The following is a 24156-nucleotide window of genomic DNA, read 5'->3' as shown; positions in this document are numbered from 1 at the left end:
TAAATTAGCAACGCAAGTGTACGTATCGAACAAGTAATAAAGTGATGAATTAAAGTATCGTTCCCACAGAGATTATAGACAAATCAATCAAATTACTTACTAAAGGTGAACAATCCTCAACTTTATCTAACCAATTAAAGATTTAATAAAACAATCGAAATTCTAAAGAAAACTAAATTAACCTATTACGATTGAAATTTCCGAAAGCTAAATTAACCAAGGCAGCAAACCAAAATCGAAAATAGAAATTCACAAACTAAACCTAGAAATTTCGAACATAAAGAAGCAAGAAGCAAAGGACTTTGATCAAGAATTAAAAACGTTAGAGCATCCGATTTCACTTAACCAATCAAGATTAATTAACCAAGCTCGTCATGCAATCAAATTGAAATCATAGTGCGATGGTAGAACTTCCTAATTTAAATTACTATCCTTGGTCCGGTATAGCAACCCTACTTAGATTTATCAACCCACACTTGGTCCATGTGAATTTAAGTAAACCTAAGTGCATTAAAATCTATGAATGTTCCCGGATTCAATAAACCACCCTCGATTTACTTACTACCGAAACCACACAAACAACCTAGTATATCTCTATCTAAGTTAAATTCATGGCTATATATCATAAAGCACTCGCATAGAATCTCCTTTCGGTTTCATCATGCAATAAAAATCATTCAAGTGGTGATCAAGCACTTCAAAGCATTAAGAACATGATATATAACTCACACATACGAGATCTAGAATTGCATCAACAACTCTTGAAAATTAATCAATCATAGTTAAGCTACATCGTAGCTCTAACAACAAGTAGTCTAGAACATAATGAACATTAAACTAAAAACAATAACTAAACTAAACATGATGAAAAACTAGAACAGATTCACCAAGAATAATCAAATGCTTGATTTTTTTATCGCCTCCTCCTTCCTCTTCCTCTTTTTCTCTCTTCTGAAAATCACGTTTTTATACCTCCTCTTGTTTTCCAAGAATCCTTAATCACAATAGGATTGCAATTAAAGGTTCTTCCAAATTAGGACTCCTCTCAATAATAAAACTCCTTTTTTAGCTTGGACTTTGATTTTCTTCCCAAAATAGGCTTGATTCTTCTTGATTTCAGATTTGCATAGCTTTGATCTCCAATTTGGGAAGCTTCTACACGATTTAGGAACAATTGGATTGTTATGGATACTTTCACGCAGCTTAGGAGGACAAAACGCGTGGAAAGCCGGCAAATTACAAAATTAGTCCCTGAGCTTCCTTTAACTTCAATTACCTACAAAAATTAATTAAAATAAATAAAGTAGGCATCAAATTCAATTAAAACTAAGCAAATATTAAGTTAAAATAATAAATAAACTCTATATAAAATAGAATTATCACTATCTCTTTATTCACTTTTGATATTCAAACACAATGAAAGATAGAAGTTTAGGGGTGACAAATCGAAAAGATAATACCTATTGATTGAATATGGGACAAGTGACAAAACTATGCCGTGTGGCTTCCTACGTGGCAATTACTAAGGCAAAATGATTGAGGCGGAGCGTTGCTTGGACCTCATCACATCGTTGAGGGTCGCCTTACCTTTTATCAAGAGGACCAAATGACAAATAATTAACTCTAAGGAGCAAATCTCCTAAATTATCCTGAAAAACTGCCAATTTTGAAAGTTTACTTTTAATCAAAATATGATTACAGATTTAATCTAAAGTAAACATCAGTCATCAGCCGAGGTGAACATAACAAGATTTATACGCATAAGGTATAAAAAATGACAATAACATTTTCCAAGCCTGCCCGAATATAGTAACGCTTGTGGGGTAATCAGGCTATGTGATTAGGTTAAATTAATGATACCATAATTTCATATTAAAATGTGAATGGATTGTTTGCAATAAATTGACAGGGTCCGAAAGGCTAGGTATAAACGAAAAAATGCTAGACATATTAAAAATTCTTACTATAACTCTCTCTTAAAAATGATGTAACGAACTTTTATTGGATGTTGAAATAATTGGGACCATGGAATAATCAACAACCAACAAAAATCGCCACTCAATTTAGCGAAAGGATATTAGTAAGATTCATTGGTGGTACACATGGCATACCTATTTACTAATGGTCACAACCTTCCCAAAGGTGAATCACCGAGAAAAGCTAATGGATTACTAAGCTAACACTTAGCGCGGACTCTCTCACGCCCATACCAATCACAACTTGGAGGTTTAAATTTATTGATTAAACATTCAATTAGAAGTCGCCAATTGTCGATTAGAAATCCAAGTAATATGTTGGAAAACTTCTTACTTTGCAAATAAGATATTTCATGGATATGAGAATTTGGTAACGCTAGATGAATCTAGCACCTTTTAACTACTTTTCTCTTTATTTCCAAAATATTTTGCAAGTAGTCTAAGCTAATTTTAATCCTAAACCACTAACATGTGATGGGTGATAATATGGGTTCACAGACATTAATTTAACACTCAATAAATCAAGGCAATATATAAATTACTCAAGGGAGAAGAAAGAAAAACCTTGATGTAAAGCTCCATTATGTCCAATACACCAAGTGTTATGCAAAATGTTAACTAAGAATCAAATAGTGTATGCATGACCTAGGCTAATGCAATTAATTCATTTTGGGTTTTTCTTATTTTAACGTGAACATGATTTAATTCAAATGCTATAGCTATTTGGATACGTTTGATAGTCGTGATATAATTCAGAATAGGATAAAATTAATCATAATCCCATGTTTGGTGCCTGCTCAAGATAAGATAAAGTTGGATATAAGAGAGATATTGCTCGGATAAAATTATCCCATGGGGACGTAGGATAAAGATGGATAGGATTTCTAATATCCATAATATAAAAGTTATTTTTCTCGAATAACAAACTTGTTAAATTAATATAATTAAAATAATATTTGAGTATAAATAATATTTGAATTCTAATATAAAAAATTCAAAATAACAAAAAATAACTTATGATATACATTTATATATTCAAATTTCTTCCTATCTTATGATATAAAATTCATATATATACATATATATTTAGTATTTATATTTATTACATTTTTTGGTATATTAGTATGGTTTACTATTTTATAAAATATTATTAAATAATGATAGAAGGGGAAAAGGAAATAAAAAGAGAGAGGGAAAAAAATTAAAAATAAGCAAATAAAAATGAAGTAGGCAAGAGTGTCGTGAGATACTCTTACCATTTTTGTTTCTGCAATGTTTAAGATCATTTACACTGATATATTGTTCATAACAAATAATGGACATGATAAGATGTGAAAATATCAGACTTTTTTACTGTAATTCAACAAATATTGAATAGGATATAGAAAAATCCCTTGATTTTGTATTCCATCATATCCAGTCCTATCCTGACTAGAAATCTAAACGATCAAACGTAGCTTATATGCTTCAACTAGAATGAAATCTAAGTAACACGCATGCTCTGTTAATCAAATTGGATGCAACCTATATGCAATTCTAAAGATATGAAATATCATCAATTATAAATTCACCGTATTATTTGAACTACGTGTAGACTTTTTGTGTTTTCTTTTTAAAGAAATAAAAGACAAAACTCTAGGACACCTAACCTGACCGACTTTTATTAAATAATAATGACCTAATGATGCAATGCAGGAAATACAATTATTAATCTATATGACATGACTTAAATTATATGACTCTAAGTATATAATCACTAAATGACATGTAATATATGACTTGGACATTATAAACCTAACTAGTTCTATATGAGATATGCATGCAGTATTTTTGAGATTTTCTTTGTGAGTTAAAATAGGAAAATTCCTAAATCTACATGATGACTCAAATTAAATAAGGAAATAATTTATATTAAACCCTAATCTAAATTAAGTAATATTCTAATTACTACATGGTTGAGCGAGCTAGTCTTGTATACAAGTTGCATCACTCCCCCCTTTTTAAGAATAATTCGTCCCTGAATTAGAATCACCACTATTGGAAGAATCACTCACATAAGGTGTTAAATGCTGAATTTGAACACATCACGTTTTCTCATATGAGAAGGAAGCTTTAATCAAAATGAATTAGGATTGATGCACTGAAGAACTTAAAGTGGACCAAGCTTTCAATCACTAAGCTTGTTGTAGCTTCCAACGAGATAGACACTCCGGTGGCAAATAAGCCCAAACAAAATCTCTAGGTTCAAAGATTATTTCACGCCACCACTTAACATCATCCTTTTTATAGTACTTAGCTTTGCTCTCTAACCTTTGGCACACATCTTCATGAACTAACCTCATTTGAGAAACAATATCATCCACCTTATTGATCGACTTTTCAGCAAAAGGAATGGGTGCAAGATCAAGAGCAATTTTCGGTGGATGTCCATACACAATCACAAAGGGACTGTATCCAGTTGCATGGTTTACTGAACAATTATATGTGAATTCTCCAAATGACAACCATGTCTCCTAAGAGCGGGGGTTATCATCAATCAAAGTCCTCAACAGAGTTTCCAAGGACAGATTGACAACCTCAGTTTGTCCATCCGTTTGAGGGTGAAACACAGTACTATATTATTCCATAGTTGCCGCAAAAAATGAATAAGAAACTTGGTGTCCCAATCAGAAGTAATAGTCTTAGGAAGGCCATTCAACTTTTAGATTTCTTTGACGAATAACTTAGCAGTCCGCAAAGCATCCATAGTTTTGCGGCAAGGAATGAAGTGTGCCATCTTTGAAAATCAATCAATAACCACAAAAATTGAATCAATATCTCTAAGTATACGCAGTAGTCCAAGGACAAAGTCCATAATGATATCTTCCCAGGGGGCTTGTGGTATCGACAAGGGCAAATAAAGATCAGCATTGGTAGCTTGTCCCTTTCCTACTTAGCAATGTTGACACCTCATCATATGTTGTACATCACATTTCAGATTGGGCAAAAAATATTTAGCTGAAATAAGTGGCAGAGTCTTGTCACGCCCAAAATGTCCATTATGGTGAATTTCATTAATCACCCTTTGTCAAAGAAAGCAATCCGGCACACATGTTTTCCTATAAAAAGGAAGCCATCACATAAAGTAAAACTAGCAAGCTTCTTGTCTTGCACATCTGGAATAATCTTGGAAAAATAAGGATCTTCTTGATACAACTTCTGAAAATAGTCAAATCCAAGAACAGTAAAATGCATAGTATAGAGTAACTCCTCTTCCGACTAAGAGTTTCGGCAACCTGATTTTGAACTCCGGCCTTATGCTTGATAACGAACGCGAATTCTTGAACATATTCAGCCCATTTTGCATGCTTGGAATTGAGCTTTTGCTACCCTAAAATTTACTTGAGAGCTTCATGGTTAATGTACAAAATAAACTCTCGATGACTAAGATATTACCTTCAATACTCAAGTGTGCAAACTAATGCATAAAATTCCAAATCATAAGTGTTGTAATGAAGTTTTGCACCATTAAATTTCTCATTAAAGAAGGTAATGGGTCGACCTCCTTGACTTAGAACTCCTCCTATGCCAGTACCTGATGCATCACAATGCACCTCAAGACAAGATCAAAGTTAGGCAATGCAAAGACCGAGGCTGTGCTCAACTTTTCTTTAACACGTTCAAAACTTCTTTAAGATGTACTTGTCCACTCAAAAACTCATTTCTTCATGCAAGACGTGAGTGGGGTAGCAATGGTGCTAAAATGAGCAATGAACTGCCAGTAAAAAGAAGCTAGACCTTGAAAGCTTCAAACTTCATGCACATTTGTTGGAGTTGGCCATTCTTTGATCACCTTGATTTTAGCATGAAATTCCTTCTTTTGAGATATGAAATACCAAGAATAGGATTTGTGGCACCAAGTAGCACTTGTCGGGGCTGCATGCCAACGTTCTTTCCTTAACACTTGTAACATTTCTTAAATGTGTTGCAAGTGCTCATTAGTAGACTAATTAAAAATCAAAATATCATCAAAATAAACTACAACAAACTTTCCAAAAAATTTCTTCAAATCCTGGGTCACAAACCTTATTATTGTGGATGGTGCATTAAACAATATGAATGGCATGACTAGCCACTATGCGGTCTTCCATTCATCTCCAAACTTGATTTTGATTTGATGATATCTACTCTTTAAATCAAGTTTTGAGAAGATGGTTGCACTCGAAAATTGATCCAAAAGATCATTAAGATGGGGAATAGGAAACTGGCACTTGATGGTGATTTTGTTGATTGTCTTATTATCAATATAAATTCTCCAAGTACAATTTTTCTTAGGCACCAAGAGGGCTCAAACGGCACATGGACTGATACTCTCCCTTATAAAATCCTTACTCTAGAGTTCCATAATTTGTCGCTGCAATTTTTAATGTTCAGCCGACTCATTCGGTAATGAGCTAGATTAGGCAGTGAAGCACCAGACATCAAGTCAATTTGATGCTGAATGTCTATCATGGGAGGAAGACCAAGTGGTAAGTCCAATGGAAAGACATCTTTAAACTCTTCTAAAAGCAGCTAAGCTTGATGGACAATGGGAGATATAATTACATTCTCCACACCGATTTTGTTAAGCAAAATATACACAATACTAACCCCCTTCATGGCACTCTTTACATCTTTCATTGTGAGCAGAGTAAGGGATACGGAATTATCAATCAAAGGGGTCTTGAGAAGTCCCGTGCTAGATGCCAAAGTAATTTTCTTTAATCCATAGTCAAAGGAATATGTATTAGGATAACCATCATGGGAAATCCTTCTATCAAATTGCCATGGTCGGCCAAGAATAATGTGACTAGCATCCATAGGTAGAACATCGCACCATATCTTATTAAAATAGATATAACCAATGGAAAGATTGACAAGACATCATTTGGAAAAAATTATCTTGGTGCCTCTCTTCAACCAAGACATTTTGTAAGGTGTGATGTCACGCTCCGAAACCCAACGGGCTCGCGACACCCATTCGACGGCCGTATTGAACGCGACGTCCCAGGACGCGTCGCCAACCCAAACGAAACACGCAAAGATAAACGCAAGCGGAAGCGGAAATAAAACAACCCAGACAAAAAATAATGACAGAGGGATAATACAGAACAATAATTTCATTTACACCATAACAACCTAGGCTACTAACGAATAAACCACGTTCAGAAAAAGGGGACGGTGGTTTGATAGTCTACTACACTATATAAAAAGGGAGCATACAAGAAGGGAAGCAACATCGATGTCCACTACCACTTCCGGTCTTCGAACCACATATGGCGACCGTTCGCCACTTCAAGTTTGAAAATGTTTAACAACGGGAATGAGATAAATCTCAATAAGCAGACAACCTAAACCCCACCTAGGCCAATGTGTACCCAGACAAGTCTCAACATGCAATCTAACCATCGACGTATTAGAAATCACGTAAACATACTTACCTCGCTTCTAATCATGCGCCAACTTTGCATTTTAGTCAAATCACTATAAGTAATAATATTCCAAGGACACATCACAATCACTTGAGCGCCATACACACGTGCGTTCACCCAATTCGATCAAGCACATTCCACATGCATATCCATCCAACTATCCACGACCCGCGCAAATACGCCTCAGGTCCTTTCCCACAGCCCACGTCAACACGCCTCAGTCCCATTCTCACAGCCCGCGTCAACACGCCTCAGGCTCATTCTCACTGCCCGCAAAACACGCCTCAGGCCCAACTTTCTTTCCAATGACCCGCGTAAACATGCCTGAGGTCCAACTTTCCTTCCACAGCCCACGTAAACACGCCTCAGGCTCAGCATCCTCCGATGACCCGCGTAAACACGCCTCATGTCTTTTCTTGCCTTTCTCGCCACACCTGCGTAACCACACCTTAGGTTGGCAGCCCTCCAATCAATCCGGGCTTTTCAAGCAAACACACACGCCACTTAATTCAATCAATTTCACGTCTTTCACATAATCAAATATCATGCAACCATTTCCAAATGACCACAACACAACTCGCCATACTTACGCCAAAGAAGCCACTGTTCCACCAATTAAAGTCACACTTGCACACTCACAAACGGTCAATTAAGGTCAGCCATTACTCGTCATCAAATCATCACGTGAGCACACAATATCAAGCATTAAATCAGCCGTAATTCAAATAACCACCAGCCACACCTAGGTCGCCATTCCGATACAATAAGGCCCACATTTCACTCCAAAACTTGTCCAATATTAGTCCACCGGGCTAGCTAATGTCCCGGCTCATGACAACCCATAACTCGGCCTTAAAACCAGCCAACAACTCGCCCAACAACGGCCCCAAATCAACCTCTAATTCAGCCACATATAAACAACACGAACAATCGCCAAATCGGACATTAAATCACACACGAATAATCAATAAACTTGACTTAAATTTCCAGCATTATACGACCCCCAAACCAGCCATAAAATCAGCAATAAACCACTTCAATTCAGCCTACATTCCAACCCAATCACCCATCCCGAACTCACCACCATTTTCTTCACAAAACCGCACCAAATCAGCCACCCAATCCGCACCAAACAGTCCATAACAGCCACCATTTCCACTCCAAACGACCCCTAAACAAGTCTATTGATACCCAAAGTCCTAGACAAGGTTTAGGGTATCGCTTACCTCGACTTGAGCAAGAAATGAGGCTGGGCTGCGGGGAGGATCGCCGGGACAACGGCGGCGGCGATTCGGCAGCGGCAAGGGCGGAACGGCAGCAGCTCCGGCGGCGGCTGGGCAGCGACGGCGACGGAAATGGTGACAAGGGTGGCGAGAGAGGAACAGGGGAAAGGAGCAGCAGCAAGGAGGCTGGCACGGGGCAGCAAGGTCGTCGAAATGGACCAGCAGTTGCGTCGGCCCAGCAGCGTCTCCGGCAGACACGCGGCGACTCACGGCGGCAACGAATCGAAGGCTGGAACAGGGGCTGAAAGAAGAAGCTCGGCTGAACTAGGGAGGACAGGGAGAGACAAGCATCTTGGTGGGGGCGTGAACGGCAAGCCAGTGACAGCGAGCGGCCGGTAGCTAGGCAGACGGCAAGGCAGCAGCGGCGTCGGAGGCTGGACGGGCGGCGAGCAGCGGTTCTAGTTGGCCTCGGCTCCGACGCTACCAAGGACACGCGAACAAGGGAAGAAAAGCAAGAGTAGGGGCGACGGCGACAGTTCCGATCTTGGACGAGCGGCTGACGGCGACAGCGAGCTGAGCGAGCGCGTTGCCGGCGAGTTAGGGCGGTGGAGGGCTCGGCCAGAACAGGGGATGGCAGCTGCGTCGCCGCTGGAGTAGCAGGGGCGACGGTGGCTTGGGGGGGATAGCTGGGATGGTGGTGGCGAGCCGGTGGGGGTGATGGTGGCCGGAACTGCGGCGTGCAGCGGTCGTAGGCAAGGCGGAATAGGGGAGGAGTCGGGGCAAAGAAAATAGGGGAAGGGAAAAGAGAGGGGGGGTCGCGACGGTGATGGCGCGGCCGGCGGCGGCTGGGGAAGCGGCGGCGAAACGCGGGCGGCCAGCGACGGTCGGGCGGTGGACAGCAAGAAGAACGCAGGGGCAGTGGCGTGGGGACGAAGGAAGAAGAAGAAGAAAAATAAGAGAAAAGAAGAAAGAAACAAAAAGAAAAAAGTAGGAGAAGGAGAAGGAAGAGAGAGAGAGAGAGAGAAGACGTGAGCGTGAAAGGGGGGAGGGGACGTGCATGGGGAAGAGGCGCAGCAGAAGAGAGAGAGAGAGAGAGAGAAAGTCAAAGAAATCGAGTGCGATCCGACAGTCCACGTTCAAATCCGAAAACGATCCAACGGCCCACGAAAAACCCTAATTATAAATTAGGATTTGGTCCACAGACACTAAATAAAACGCACTACGAGGGAGGTCTACTAGTCCAAATTTGCACCCGGTCCAAATTTCACTTTTCACTTATCCCGGGTAATATTGACACTGGCCACAATAATATCGACACCGTCCAATTAAATTCGTCACGAAACTCCGAGAAATTCGACACCAAAGTTCGGGCTCTAAATAACGGCCAAATTCGATCGAGTGCGATTCTAGCGAAATCCCTAATTTAAAAAGTAACCCAAGAGTGATCAGTTTTGGGCGAGATTTTATTATAAGCGCACTGACGAAATACACGTTTTATAGATCCCAAAAATGGATCGAAATTCGGAATGTCACATGTGGCGTGTGCTTTCAACTCCAATTTAAACTTGCTTGTCGCCGCTTCAGAAATCATATTTTCTCAACAACTAGAGTCAATAACATTTGACATACCTCCCTTGAAATGGTGCAAGTTAAATGAAAAATATTGGTGCACAGCTACCTATCTTCAGTGTCATCTTTAAGAGAGGAAAATCTTTCTTACCATAAGAAGCTCGTCAGAATTAGTATGTATTATTTGTTCATCTTTCGCAGCAGCTTCATCATCTTTTGATTCTTCTTTAGATGGCTCCTTTACGTTCTCATCAGACTCATGATCCATCAAGAAGGCTTTATCGGCTAGTTGGTTTTTATTGATTCAACAATTGCTAGCACGATGATCTATCTCCCCACAAGAATAACAATGCAAACTAGTTGTAGTTGGTTGTTTTGAAATGTTGGCCTAAGTAGAAGGCTTACTAGTGGGTTGTGCCATAGCTTAAGCAATTTTGGCGATGCCAGTGGTACTCCTCGTTGCTCGGTTTGGCAAGGTAGAGGGTTGTTGCCTCCTAGCGAGAACGCTTCACTTTGAGTGCCTGCTGATGTGTATCTCATAAGTCCCAAATGTCAAGAACTTCAAAGGCATCTTGAATATGAAGTCGAAGACCATTCAAGTACTTGTTCACAAGAACCTCTTCCAGATTTTCAATGTCGTTGCGAATCACCAACTCATTGAATTAATTGGTGTATTGGTCTACCATTTGCATACCTTGTCTCAGATTTTGGTGCCTTTGATAGAGCTCTCTCTTGTATCCTTTGAGAAGGAAATACTTTCGAATATTGTCCTCTATTTTTCTCCATGAAGTGATTGGAGTCTTGTCAACAAATTAGCGAGTTTACTTCTTATGTCTCCACCAAGCTATGGCCTTGCCTCGGAATCGCATAGCAATGATGCCAACTGGGTGATCATTCAGGACATTCCTATATTCAAAAACTTCATTAACAAGTTTCAACCAATAGACAATTTCATCATCAAAATCGGTATCTAAAAATTTTGGAATGTCTCTCTTGATTTCCTTTTTCCAATCCGGTTCATGAAGTTCTTATGCGTGATATGGAGCATTCCTCCTTTGGGGAAAAGATTGAACATTTTTTAAATAAGAAGAATCACCATTGGATTCTCCAGTTCTTGAACGAGGTGAAGGGTTGTTTGCTTCAGCCCTCAAAATCCTGAACTTCTCAACTAAAGTCATCAATTTGTTGTTGCATATGCTGCTACAAATTCTCAGCAAGTGTGTGCACTTTGTTCAATGGAATGGTTTTATCACCTTGACATCTTGCTTGTCTTAGAGGCATTGTCCTCTCCTCCAAAGCTTTGATGCCAAATGATGTAGCCCAAGGCTCGATTAAAACAATTGGATCGGAAGAATGATTTACACACACGGAAACTCCGCCACAAAACGAGAAGAAAATTTGTTCTGCGCTAACTTAGGAAAATGGTCGTAACTTTCTCGAGAGTTTCCTCATATGAGTACTTAGGAAGGGCGAAATTGGGAAGGAAGTGGACGAACGTGAATGGACAGAATGAGAAAAAGGATAGGAACTTGGCATGGCATAAATTCTTTTAGATTAATGGCTGCAACTCTTCAAGAATGTAGACTTTAAAAGCTCCAACTCTTCAAGGACGAAGTAAAAACTCTTCTAGGTTTTCAAGGGGTAGAACTCTTTGAGATTCAAGAGAATCGCTCTAAGAAATTTCATTTATCAAATTCGGTCTTCATTCTAAAGAAACTCGACGGCCTTTTAAAGAAAAACAAAAGAAGAGCAAAAGATTAAAGTCAAATATAGAAATTAGAAGTTATTAAAGTACATAGAAACTAGAAGCACTTAGAAACTGAAAAAAGCTATTAAAAGTACAATAATTCCAATACTTGCGGTTATCCCAAAGTGTCTTGTTGCACGCTTCCAATGCATAAGAAATGACAAGGTTAAAGATGAGACTCTTGTCGGTGAGGGAATTGCCAATGAGGCCTTATCGATGAGAGACTCGTTGAGCTTGAATGCGAGACTTGCCATTGAGGGCTTATCGATATTGGGCTTATTGATGAAAGGCTCGTTGAGCTTGAATGCAAACTGATCTTCTTGGTTGAGTGAGCTAATCTTGAATACAGGCTGCATCAACGTACCTTGGATATTCATAAAGGTCTCTCACCTCCCGGTAGAAATAAACATCTGAAACTTACTCTGGAAGTTTAGAAATTTTGGAATATTCATAACATTCCTTGGATATTCAGGAATGTTTAATTGATAAACACTTAAAACTTACCTTAAGTATTTAATGGTTGAATTAATATACACTTGGAAGTCATCCCAGGATTTAAAATCGCATGGAGGGTTCTCGCCTATAGAACTTGAATATGAGTAAGCTTACCTAGGGTTCCTCGCCCGAGAATTCGATAAGTTGCCTGGCGAGTCCACACCAACGAGCCTTTGAAAAGACTGAAATAATGAGCACTTTGGGGTCATTGTCTAAGGATTCGCTATGTTGCCTGAGCTAGGGGTCCTCGCCCATGGATTTGATATGTTGCGTGATGGGTCCTTGTCAGCAGGGCTTGAAAAAACTTAGATAATGAGCACCCGGGTCCTCACCCTAGGATTTGATAAATTGCTTGGAGGATCATCGCCCATAGTAATTTGAAAATACAATAATGTTTAAACAAATCACAAGGTTTCAAAGATCAACTCAAACATTAGGAACTCTTTGGTCTTCAAACAAACATTACCTGTCAAACACGATTAAAATATATATTTATGCATTCACCAAGGAGTTAGACAATCAACACTCTTCTAGAACGCACATTTCAAAGTTCATTAAAGTTTTTTTATCAATTCAATTGAGGTTTATTCATAATGATTTTACTATGCTTGCATCACCAAATTTCCACTGGGAGAGTCATCATCAAGAAAACTTTCACTCATAACGTGGATCTCTTAAAATTGCTAAATGAGAAACTTTTAGTTTGAAAAGGCTTTTGATCACTTTCATTTTATAAGGATATTTTGTCCCAACCATTGATATGGGAAAAAAGAAGAATAATCACTCGATCATACCATTGTCATATCGACAAAAGTCCGAGTTTTTTCGCAAGTGCTACCACCTTACCAATCTAAGAGGTCTTTTGATAGGACTGTAATGTAGGCTTAGTCAACTGTTTAGCAAAGGGATAATTCAATCCATGGCATTGAAAAGAATATGCTTCATTCATCATCTCCGCCAGGGTTACAAGTCAAGATCCATGCAAATGATATAAAAACAATCTTGCCCGCACTACTTCGGGCGAAACTTTTAAAATTCCTACTTTAATTTAAGTGTTCTAATATGATGAGACTTCGTAAGAGACGTAATGTAGGCTTAGTTAATAGGTTGAGAAGCAAAAGGATTTCATTAGGCTCAAAAACTTTTTTATTGAAGGGGTTTTGAAGTTGGTGATCATCTCGACATCATTACCAATCATCTCTTTCACCGAGGATTGTCTTCTCGTGTCCAACACTCATTTTTGAAATTTGCGCGACACAAATATTTTTCATTCTCATCAACAATTGGACATTGTACAACATTTTTTCACTTTTTTTCTCTCTTTTTATTGCACTCATTTTTTTTTCCGTTATTCCCTTTTGTTTATTCTCTTTTTCAACACGTCTTACAATGCACTTATGGACCAGCGAGACTGTGGCTTTTGTGGTGCCATCATTTTTTGAATAATTCAACATTTTTGGACACTCGGGGTGTTCGTCTTAAGTTGACATTCCGGGTTATGCTATCTTAATTGGACAATTCATCTGCCTTGCCCCAATGTGAAGGATGATCACTAACTGAGTTTTAAATTTATAGGCTTAATTGGCCTATGCAAGGGATAAAAGTGTGCAGGATAGAGAAACAAATGTTTTTCATCACTTGAAGGCACTTAAATTCTTGTTTGAGTTCATTTGCAATAAGGCACTTGAGATTGATTCAAGTGAGAGAAAATTCGTTTGACTTTCCTCACCTTGTAATGTCATCCTTACCTCCATTTTGCCCCGGTGTGGGTGGTTTTTGACATGTGTAATTTGAAAGAAATTCTCCCAATTATTCAAGCTCAAGAGGAATAAATAATGGTTTACCTGCTATGTTTACAATAGAGAAACGAAAAGCCCATCACCATTTACCTTTCGCAAAAATCCCATTATCTTGTGGATATAGAATTTTTCCACTCATTCCACAATATATAAATAGAGATTATGTATAGAATAGGACTTGCCTTTCATCATCCTGCCACGTCTCATTTATCATTTTCAATTAATTCCGCATCATTCATTAAATTGGTAAATCTTGACAATCTTTAGTGAAATTAGTGAATTAAATAGGGAGCTTATTGGCTTTAAGCACGAAAAGTTTCTAACTTCGGAACAGATAATTTATCATACTAAAAAATATCATCAAAAGCATGAGAAACATAGCTTTGACCAACCATTTAAAGAATTATCCTAGATCTTAAGAATATAAAACACAAAGTGAAATGAGTGTCTGCGGATTGCTCATATTTGAAGGGAAAATGACATATGAATTGATCGATCGAGATTGAAAGTTTGATCTGTGATTTGATAAAAGCTTTGTTTTTGCTCTTGCCCTTGCACAAGAGATAGAGCATGAATAGGATACTATGCAATACAAAAGCAAAGGCAAAAGGACACTATAAGTGCCATGACTTGTATACGAAGATCACTTTGGTGCCATAACTTTTTTTCGGATCACTTTGGTGCCAAGTAGGAGAAAAAACGATCACTTAAGTGTCATAAGTTTTTTTTGGATCACTTCAGTGCTAAAATTTTTGAAAAACGATCACTTAAGTGCTAAAATTTTTTAAAAACGATCATTTAAGTGCTAAAATTTTTTAAAAATGATCACTTAAGTACCAATCTCTGGCGAGCCACGTCAGCTTCGGAAATTAATAAAAAAAATGCCACATCGGATTTCCGGCGAAAAATTGTGTACGGCACCAGAGTTGGCACTTAAGTGATCGTTTTTCAAAAATTTTAGCACTTAAGTGATCGTTTTTCAAAAATTTTAGCACTAAAGTGATCCAAAAAAAACTTATGGCACCAAAGTGAGCGCCGTACACAAGTTATGGCACTTGTAGTGTTCTTTTGCCCAAAAGCAAATGTAATCTAAGACTCAGGAAATTCCATTCGTCCATTTTGGCTAGAATCAAGGCTCTATCTCAGTTGGATTAGTTGGTTCGCTATTGCTTTTAAAACCTGACATGCCTCTCAATTCACCATTTGTGAGAGAATGAAAACAGTGTCATTTCCAAAATTGGTTTTGGAGAACGAGGTGCACCTTTTTTCTCTCAAAGTTGGGTGATCCCTTTTTTTACTTGCACCTACCATCTTATTGGTGTGCAGGGAAGGAGGTTGCATCACATATGTGTCATGGGTCGACAGTTCCTTGGCCGCAGAATAGCCCGTATGACGCTTGGTGGGTCGTTAACTCCAGGTCAACCTTCATTCTATAGTTGTTTTAAAGAATCGTACGGCGAATAGCTTCTTCATTTCGGATCGTACCACACCCAGCTAAGTTCAGGCGTCTAGTCTATCGAACGAGACAAACTAAACACTTTAGGTACAATAACTGGTTTTGGCCTACCATGGCCTCATCAAAAGAACGGTATCAGTTCCCGATCAGTTTGTGCACAGGTTGCCAACCCCGCCTTTAGAGCTCCATAGAGATTTAGCTGCTCTATCCTAAAACTCTTAGGACCAACCGTCATGATGCCAATCCCATGAACCAATTGTTTTTATTTTTTCTACATCCTCACTCTTCACTCGATAACCCCAAGCTCCACTCACAAGAGCACACAAGTATAGGAGAACCCTAGTGTTGCTTCAATCCATGACATTCTTCCCAACTCAATTCTGAAACGCCCTCGTTATGGGCTGTTCTATTGCTTCCATGCGTTCTTCCATTGTTAATGCGCCAATTTAGGGTCATACATTGAATAGTCTTCAACCATTGATGCGCCACTTTGGATCATACATCGAATGGCAATGCTCGCCCAACATAACAGGCCACTCCAATCCACCGCTAGCTTCTTTTGATCAAAGTTGTTTGGGCATCCCCGATCACTTGTACTTTCCCTGACAAGTGTGACATTTTTCACTAAATGCACCTTTTGCCAACACCCTCTTTCGCCTACTAAGCTTCTCCTGATCTAAGTAGACCAATGGAGGTTTCTCTCCTTGTTTATAACATGGTAGCAGACCTATCTTGAGATTTGCCAAATTTATCCAGGAACATTTTACCTATTCATTAAGGAAATGGTTCTTTCCTGTGCTGCCATTGTCATCCTAGAAGCATGTCGAGAGCTACACTTTGTCCGAGCACATTTTGCCCTAGCAATTCACTCTCTGCCCTCGTAAGATTGAGTAGACTACAGATTTTCTCAGACTCTAACTCACCTATCGGAAGGATCCTACTCTTATACCATTTGTCACGGGCCTGCAGTTCCTTGGCAGTGGAATAGCCTGCACGGTGCCTGGTGGGTTGCTAACACCAGGCCAGCCTTCGTTCGATAGTTGTTCCAAAGAACCGTATGGCGAATAGCTTACTTGTATTAGATTGTACCACGCCCAGCTAAGCTCAGGCGTCTAGTCCATCGAGTGAGACGCGCAGAATACTTTAGGTGCAACAACTGATTTCGGCCTACCATGACCTCATTAGGAGAGAGGCATCAGCTCCCAACTAGTTTATACATGGGAGGTCAACCCCACCTTCAGAGCTTCATAGAGATATAACCATTCTATCCTAGAACTCCTAGCACCAACCGTCCCAACACCACTCCCATGAACCACTTGTATTCATGCATTTGGCATCCTCACTCTTCACTCGATAATCCCAAGCTCCACTCACAAGGGCACACGAGTACAAGAGAACTCTGGCGTCACTTTGGTCTGTGACATATGAAAATGAGAACTGTTGAACACTCCTTTTGGCTCTTCGGAGATGGCATCACACTTAACTAGGAGATGATTTTTTCTCCCACATTAATCTTGTCTTCCTTTGTAATTCTTTTCCCTTCGAAGGTGGGTTCTCAATTTTTTCCTTACCAAGTCGGCTCTTGAAGGTGAAAATGTTCCTAAACAATCTTGCAAAAACAAAGGAAAGACAAGAATCACTGTCAATACGGTTCGACCTTTTTCATATTGTATGCAGAATGTTATGCAAAAACAAAATCAAGTTGCGTCTTGGTTTGCATAGAACATGGCTTCTCAGAACATCTATAGCTATAGGGTTGAGAGTTTTATTCCCCAACCAGATCATCAGAACGTGTAATGCCCCCTTATGTATGCTCTTAATTTGCCATTTTTTTATTTGAACTATGCAAGATGTACGCACGTTATTTTAAAAATGTTTTCGCAAAATTTGGAGGGAACATGAAGAAGCCAGGCCTTCAGAATTTTTCCTTGCCTCACGTTTATTTCAATGGTAGGATTTTATCACAAGGCCAGTTTGATATACCAAAACATGCCCTCAAAACAAGAAAAACTTTTCATGAACTTTGTGTTATTGAATGAAGGGTAATGAATTACATCACTTGAAAAGGGAAATGAAAGTAATCAAATCTTAAGAGTCAAAACAAATATAATAATTGAAATCCCAGAAAGCAATGTATTGTTACGAAAGCAACGCTAATGAAACGGCGTTCACGGCACTAATCTGGTTGTCCACATCTCAAACGACGTGCTGGATTCACCAGGCTAATCGGGTTCTTATTCTCTTCAGATTCACACCACTATGGAATCCAATTTCAGCCTCTTCTTGAGGAGGAGGATCCTTCGCAATCTACATAAACCCCTGCATTTTCCCTTGGCCAACTCACACACTTTTTACAATACCAAAAACATAGTCTTAGAGCCCTCTAGAACAAAGAGTGATCCATGGCTTCCACACTCGAGGGCAAACTTGTTCTTGTCATGGTGACCATCCTAGGACTCTGGGCATCCCAAGCGTGGTCACGTGAGCTCCACGAAGCTACCATGCGAGAGAGGCACGAGCAGTGGATGGCTCGCCACGGGCGGGTGTATGAAGATGCCACTGAGAAGGAGCAACGCTTCTCGATCTTCAAGAACAACGTCGAGTACATTGAGTCCTCCAACCAGGATGGGAACAAACCATACAAGCTAGCCATCAATGTGTTTGCCGACCTAACGAGTGAGGAGTTCAAGGCCTCAAGCACTGGATACAAGCGCTTGTCCTCCCCGAGGCCAGCGAGCATTAAGACCTTCCGATACGAAAGTGTGACTGCGATTCCATCAAGCATGGATTGGAGAAACAAAGGAGCCGTCACGCCAGTTAAGGACCAAGGCCAATGCTGTAAGGCATCGAATCAAAAATATATTCAGGATCTTCTTTGGTTTTACTATAACATTCAATCATCCTATTTCATTTTTCGTTTTCTTACGTGAATCTTCCTTGGATTATAGGATGTTGTTGGGCTTTCTCTGCTGTGGCGGCCATGGAAGGGATTACCCAACTCACGACGGGAAAACTGATCTCTTTGTCCGAGCAAGAACTAGTGGATTGTGACAGGAGTGGCGAAGACCAAGGTTGCGGGGGTGGCCTCATGGATGATGCTTTCAAGTTCATCATCAGCAACCACGGCCTCACGACCGAGGCCAATTACCCTTATCAAGCTGTCGATGGCACCTGCAATGCCCGGAAAGCATCCTCTAGTGCCGCAAAAATCACTGGATATGAAGACGTGCCTTCCAACAGCGAATCCGCCCTTCTGAAGGCCGTGGCCCACCAGCCAGTTTCCGTGGCGATCGACGCAGGCGAATCAGATTTCCAGTTCTACTCCAGCGGGATTTTCACCGGGGAATGTGGGACCGATTTGGACCACGGGGTCACCGCGGTCGGGTACGGGACAAGTGAGGACGGAACCAAGTACTGGTTGGTCAAAAATTCGTGGGGCACCGGATGGGGTGAGGAGGGATATATCAGGATGCAGAGGGACATTGATGCTGCAGAAGGTCTTTGTGGCATTGCCATGGATGCTTCATATCCAACTGCATAATTGCTTGGGACAATACAGCAATGTCATGTTAATACAGAGATTGGACCATGGTAAACTTGTCTCTGTCGGTGTGTGCATATGTGTCGAGGGTTGTCGACTTTCTTGTTTCAGTGAATGCTTGTACTTCGTAGACTTGCATGTGCATGAAGACATTGGTCTCCCGTTGTATATGAACCCTCAGTGTGAACGAAAGTAAATATTTTTCAGTTATTTAAGATGCTGGAATTAATGAACAAAATCGATACTATATTAAATATATCATGCATCTGAAGTTGAGAATCTCAATAGAATTTTATTATAACAAGGTGTTCAATTTGAAATGCAAAAAGATACTCAAATATGTTCCCAAGGGAAGGCTACTAAAAGAATATATATTACATCTTATCTTATCGAGTTTTACATTTACCATCCAAGTTAATTAGTATATACTATATAGGTGGCTCGGGTTTTGCCCTGACATATGTCTTCGAACGTAATTCTATCTATATCAGGCATAGAGTGTTTTTAGCGGACATACAAAAGCTGTATGAGAGTTCAAATAAAATTTAATAAAATGGAAGTTTGATTGAATAATAGACTTGTAAACTTAATTTTACATTTAATTTTATGTTATTTTAAGAGTACATGGTCACCCTTATCCAGTGTCATAATCTTCAAATGTAATTTTCATTTCAAATCTCTCTCTTTATCCGTCATTAAAGATGAATTGCAAGTCAGAGATAAATGACTTTCAAGTTAGAGACGAGGGCTTTGCTTGGACTTCAGTCACATCGATGTGGTCGTCTTACCATTTATCTGGCGGACCAAATCACACAAACAATCTAGTTAGAGGACCAAATCTTTTGAATTATCTCGAGGAAATTACACATTTAGAAAGTATACTATCAATCAAAATATAATTACGGAATATATATAAGGTAAACATCAATCATCGTCAGCTGAGGTTAATAACAAGATTTATACGCATGAGGTATCATCAATGACAAGGGCATTTAATTTGGTAAGAGGGTTTTAGTAAGATTTATTGGTAGTGCACATAGCATACTTGTTTACCAACCCGTTACTTATTCGAGTACAAGGACCATCAAGGTTGTTTTGATGTCACACATTTCCCCTATTTTAGTATCAATTTCTATTGGAATAAACAAGGACCAACAAATTTGCTATTAATTCCAAGGGAAACTCTTTAATTACGTTTTAGATTCTATCTGGCGAAAAAAAACATACTTTCAACCATGAATACACGGGCACCAAACAAAAACGAAAAGCTCTTTGAAAGATCAACTAGATTAAGAAAAATTATTAGCTCTAATTCGATTCATGTGACCATCATTGGATGAGATGCACCTCATGTGGGACCCACCTGATCGGCTCACATGCACCGGGAGCATGGAAGGCTTGCTATCCAGTAAATTAAAGGCTAATTGTTAGCTCGATTAATACCAATTAACGCTAAGCAAATCTTGTACCTTCATTTGAAAAAATGAGTTTTTAGGTAGACTTAGCTTATGTAAACCGTCATCATCGTAATATTTTCCTAGACCACATTTTTGGACTCTTGAAAGGATGTAAAAGTGAGAGATGCATTGGAAAACTGCACACGATTAAGGTCGATGAGAACGGCGGAGACAAACCAAACGACGCATTTATGCTTGACCAAAGCTTCCAAATAAAAACAATCTCTTTCGGATGCTTACAAACGGAATGAAATATATTATATACTATGACGAAAAAATCCAATCAAGCAAAGGGAAAATTTGCTTTCAAAACCTCAAGTCAATCTCTCTCTTCCTTAGGGAAAAGTGCCAAAAAAGTCCTAAACCTTTTGCATTAGTGTCAATTTAGTCCTAAACCTTTTTTTGGTGCCAATTCAGTCCTAAACCTTTTGCATTGGTGCCAATTTAGTCCTAAACCTTTTTTGGTGCCAATTTAGTTCTAAACCTTTTTTAGTGCCAATTAAGTCCTAAACCTTTTAAATTGGTGCCAATTTAGTCCTAAACCTTTTGTTTTTGTGTCAATTTAGTCATTCCGATCAATTTTGACCGGAATTTGCCGACGTGGACGCCTGCCGGCCGGCGGCCGGTCACCGGAGCCGACGTGGCGCTGACGTGGACAACTTTAATAATATTTTTATTTTTTTTGAATTTTTATTTTTTTCCTTTTTTTTCTTTTTTTTTCCACTTTTTTTTTGTCCCCCCCTCCTTCCTCTGGCCGGTCGCCGGTCCGGCGACCGGCCAGAGGCCAGAGGCCGGCGAGCTCGACCTCGCCGGCCACTGGCGAGGGCGGCTACCTCGCCCGGCATGGCGAGATCTGGCGAGGTCGGGCCTCGCCCGACCAAGGCGAGGCTCGAGCCCTCGCCGCGGCCTCCGGCGAGGGCGAGCCTCGCCATGGTCGGGCGAGGCCGGACCTCGCCGGATCTGGCGAGGTCGAGCCTCGCCCGACCAAGGCGAGGCTCGCCCTCGCCGCAGCCACGGCGAGGTCGGCGGGCGAGGCTCGACCTCGCCGGATCCGGTGAGGTCGGGCCTCGCCCGACCATGGCGAGGCTCGCCCTCGCCGCGGCCTCCGGCGAGGGCTCGAGCCTCGCCATGGTCGGGCGAGGCCGCCGCCCTCGCCAGTGGCCGGCGAGGTCGAGCTCGCCGGCCTCTGGCCTCTGGCCGGTCGCCGGAGGAAGGAGGGGGGGCCAAAAAAAAAAGTGGAAAAAAAAATAAAAAAAAAGGAAAAAAAATATAAATTCAAAAAAATATTAAAATATTATTAAAGTTATCCACGTCAGCGCCACGTCGGCGCCGGTGACCGGCCGGCAGGCGTCCACGTCGGCAAATTCCGGTCAAAATTGACCGGAAGGACTAAATTGGCACAAAAATAAAAGGTTTATGACTGAATTGGCACCAATTTAAAAGGTTTAGGACTTAATTGGCACCAAAAAAAGGTTTAGGACTAAATTGGCACCAATGCAAAAGGTTTAGGACTGAATTGGCACCAAAAAAAGGTTTAGGACTAAATTGGCGCTAATGCAAAAGGTTTAGGACTTTTTTGGCACTTTTCCCCTCTTCCTTATGAACCCCATATTTGTTGCTCTGAAAGAGCAACTCAAAACGAAGCAGCGTTTCGCAACTTGTTTGGTTCATCACGTCACAAACGACTTGCCGGATTCACCGGGCACTCAGGGACTTCGTTCACATCGATTCCCATCGATTCACATCGATAATCATTGGGAACTCAATTTCAAGCTCTTCTTGAGTAATGGTATACCCAACCCATCTATAAATACATGCAACAAAATTCTCTCTTTGGCCACTCATTCACTCTCCAAATACACACACACAAGACCTAGGACGAAAGCTTGACGGCAAACTTGTTCTTGTGATGGTGGCCCTTCGCGGGATTTGGGCCTCCCAAGCCCGCTCGCACAAACTGCACAAAGCAACCATGCGGGAGAGACATGAACAATGGATGGCTCGTCATGGGCAGGTGTATGAGGACGATGCCGAGAAAGAGCGGGCTTTCATTATCTTCAAGAACAACTCGAACTTATAGAGTCCTTCAACAAGGCCGGGGATAAACCATACAAGCTATCTTAACCGACCTAACAAACAAGGAGTTCCAGGCCTCCGGGAGTGGATGCCAGTGCCCGTCCTCCCCGAAGCCGTCGTTGAGCGCTAAGCCCTTTAGATACGAAAACGTCAGCGTGGTTCCATCAAACATGGATTGGAGGAAGAAAGGAGCCGTCAAGCCCGTTAAAGATCAAGGCCAATGTGGTAAGGCACCGTTACTAATATTCATCAATCAAACTAGAAATTTCCAACTCCATTTGCCTCATGAAAAATCAACGATCGAAAAAAAATTTGTCATATCAGATTTTACATGAGTCTCCTGGTCGGATCATAGGGTGTTATCAGGCCTTTTCTGCTGTGGCAGCTGTGGAGGGAACCAACCAAGTCACAACACGAAAGCTCGTCCGCTTATCTGAGCAAAGAATTAGTGGATTGCGACACAAGCGAAGACCAAGGCTGCGAGGGTGGTCTCATGGACAATGCTTTCGAGTTCATCGTGAAAAACCGTGGCGTCACGACTGAAACTAATTACCCTTACGAAGGAGTCTCTTGCAATGCGCGAAAAGAAGCCTCTCATGCTGCGAAGATAACCGGATACGAATATGTGCCTTCCAACAGCGAGTCTGCCCTTCTGAAGTCTGTGGCTCACCAGCTGGTCTTCCGCGTCATCGACGCGGGCGATTTAACTTTCCAGTTCTACAAAGGCGGCATTTTCAGCAGGGAATGCGGAACTGAGTTGCACCATGTTGTCAGAACGGAATCAAGTACAGGTTGTTTAAGAACGTGGGGCACTGGATGGCGAAAGGAGGGATATAGCAGGATGCAAAGGGATATCAAGGCCGAGGAAGGTCTTTGTGGCATCGCAATGAAAGCTTCCTATCAACTACTTAAGTGGTTGGGACAAAATATCTTTCACTTAAGGTTGTTCTTCGGTTTTTATCAGAGGAGATAGGTTCTATGGCGATTTCGAACTAAAAAATATTACAGGTAGACAAAAGAATCGATAACTTCACTTCAAACAGAATTTGACGTACACAAACTGTGCCGGAATTTAATTGATGACAAATCTTGGGAATGTAATCACTGTTGGTAGTTTGTTTGTAAAACAAACAATGAGGTGCCTTGTCCCACATCGAAAGGATGTGAGTGCGCACGTGGACGAGATTTGGCACTAATCAACGATCATTTTTATTTATTTATTAAATTTCGAATTTATTATTATAAAATAACAGTTTTGTCATATTAAAACAGTGTGATCGTTCGCAATAGAGTGGCAGTTATTTTTTAATAATTTAATTTCGAATTTTTTTTCTGCCTAATGGTAATTAGGCTCTCTTACAACCTTT

The 24156-nt window shown here is 40.4% G+C and overlaps 2 pseudogenes; both read left to right on the top strand.

Annotated features, from left to right (window-relative positions):
* The first annotated feature begins 18117 nt into the window (after window positions 1–18117).
* On the top strand, window positions 18118–19438 carry LOC115677575 (senescence-specific cysteine protease SAG39-like; annotated as a pseudogene).
* A 3184-nt stretch (window positions 19439–22622) lies between these two features.
* LOC115677544 (senescence-specific cysteine protease SAG39-like) lies at window positions 22623–23762 on the top strand (annotated as a pseudogene).
* The last annotated feature ends 394 nt before the right edge of the window (window positions 23763–24156 follow it).

Source organism: Syzygium oleosum, unplaced genomic scaffold (genome assembly GCF_021117445.2).
Source record: "Syzygium oleosum isolate NSW1041296 unplaced genomic scaffold, Sole_v2.1 Sole_v2.30, whole genome shotgun sequence".
Classification (NCBI taxonomy): domain Eukaryota; kingdom Viridiplantae; phylum Streptophyta; class Magnoliopsida; order Myrtales; family Myrtaceae; genus Syzygium; species Syzygium oleosum.
Note: the sequence above shows the minus strand (reverse complement) of the source record. Positions and strands in the feature narration are given on the sequence as shown.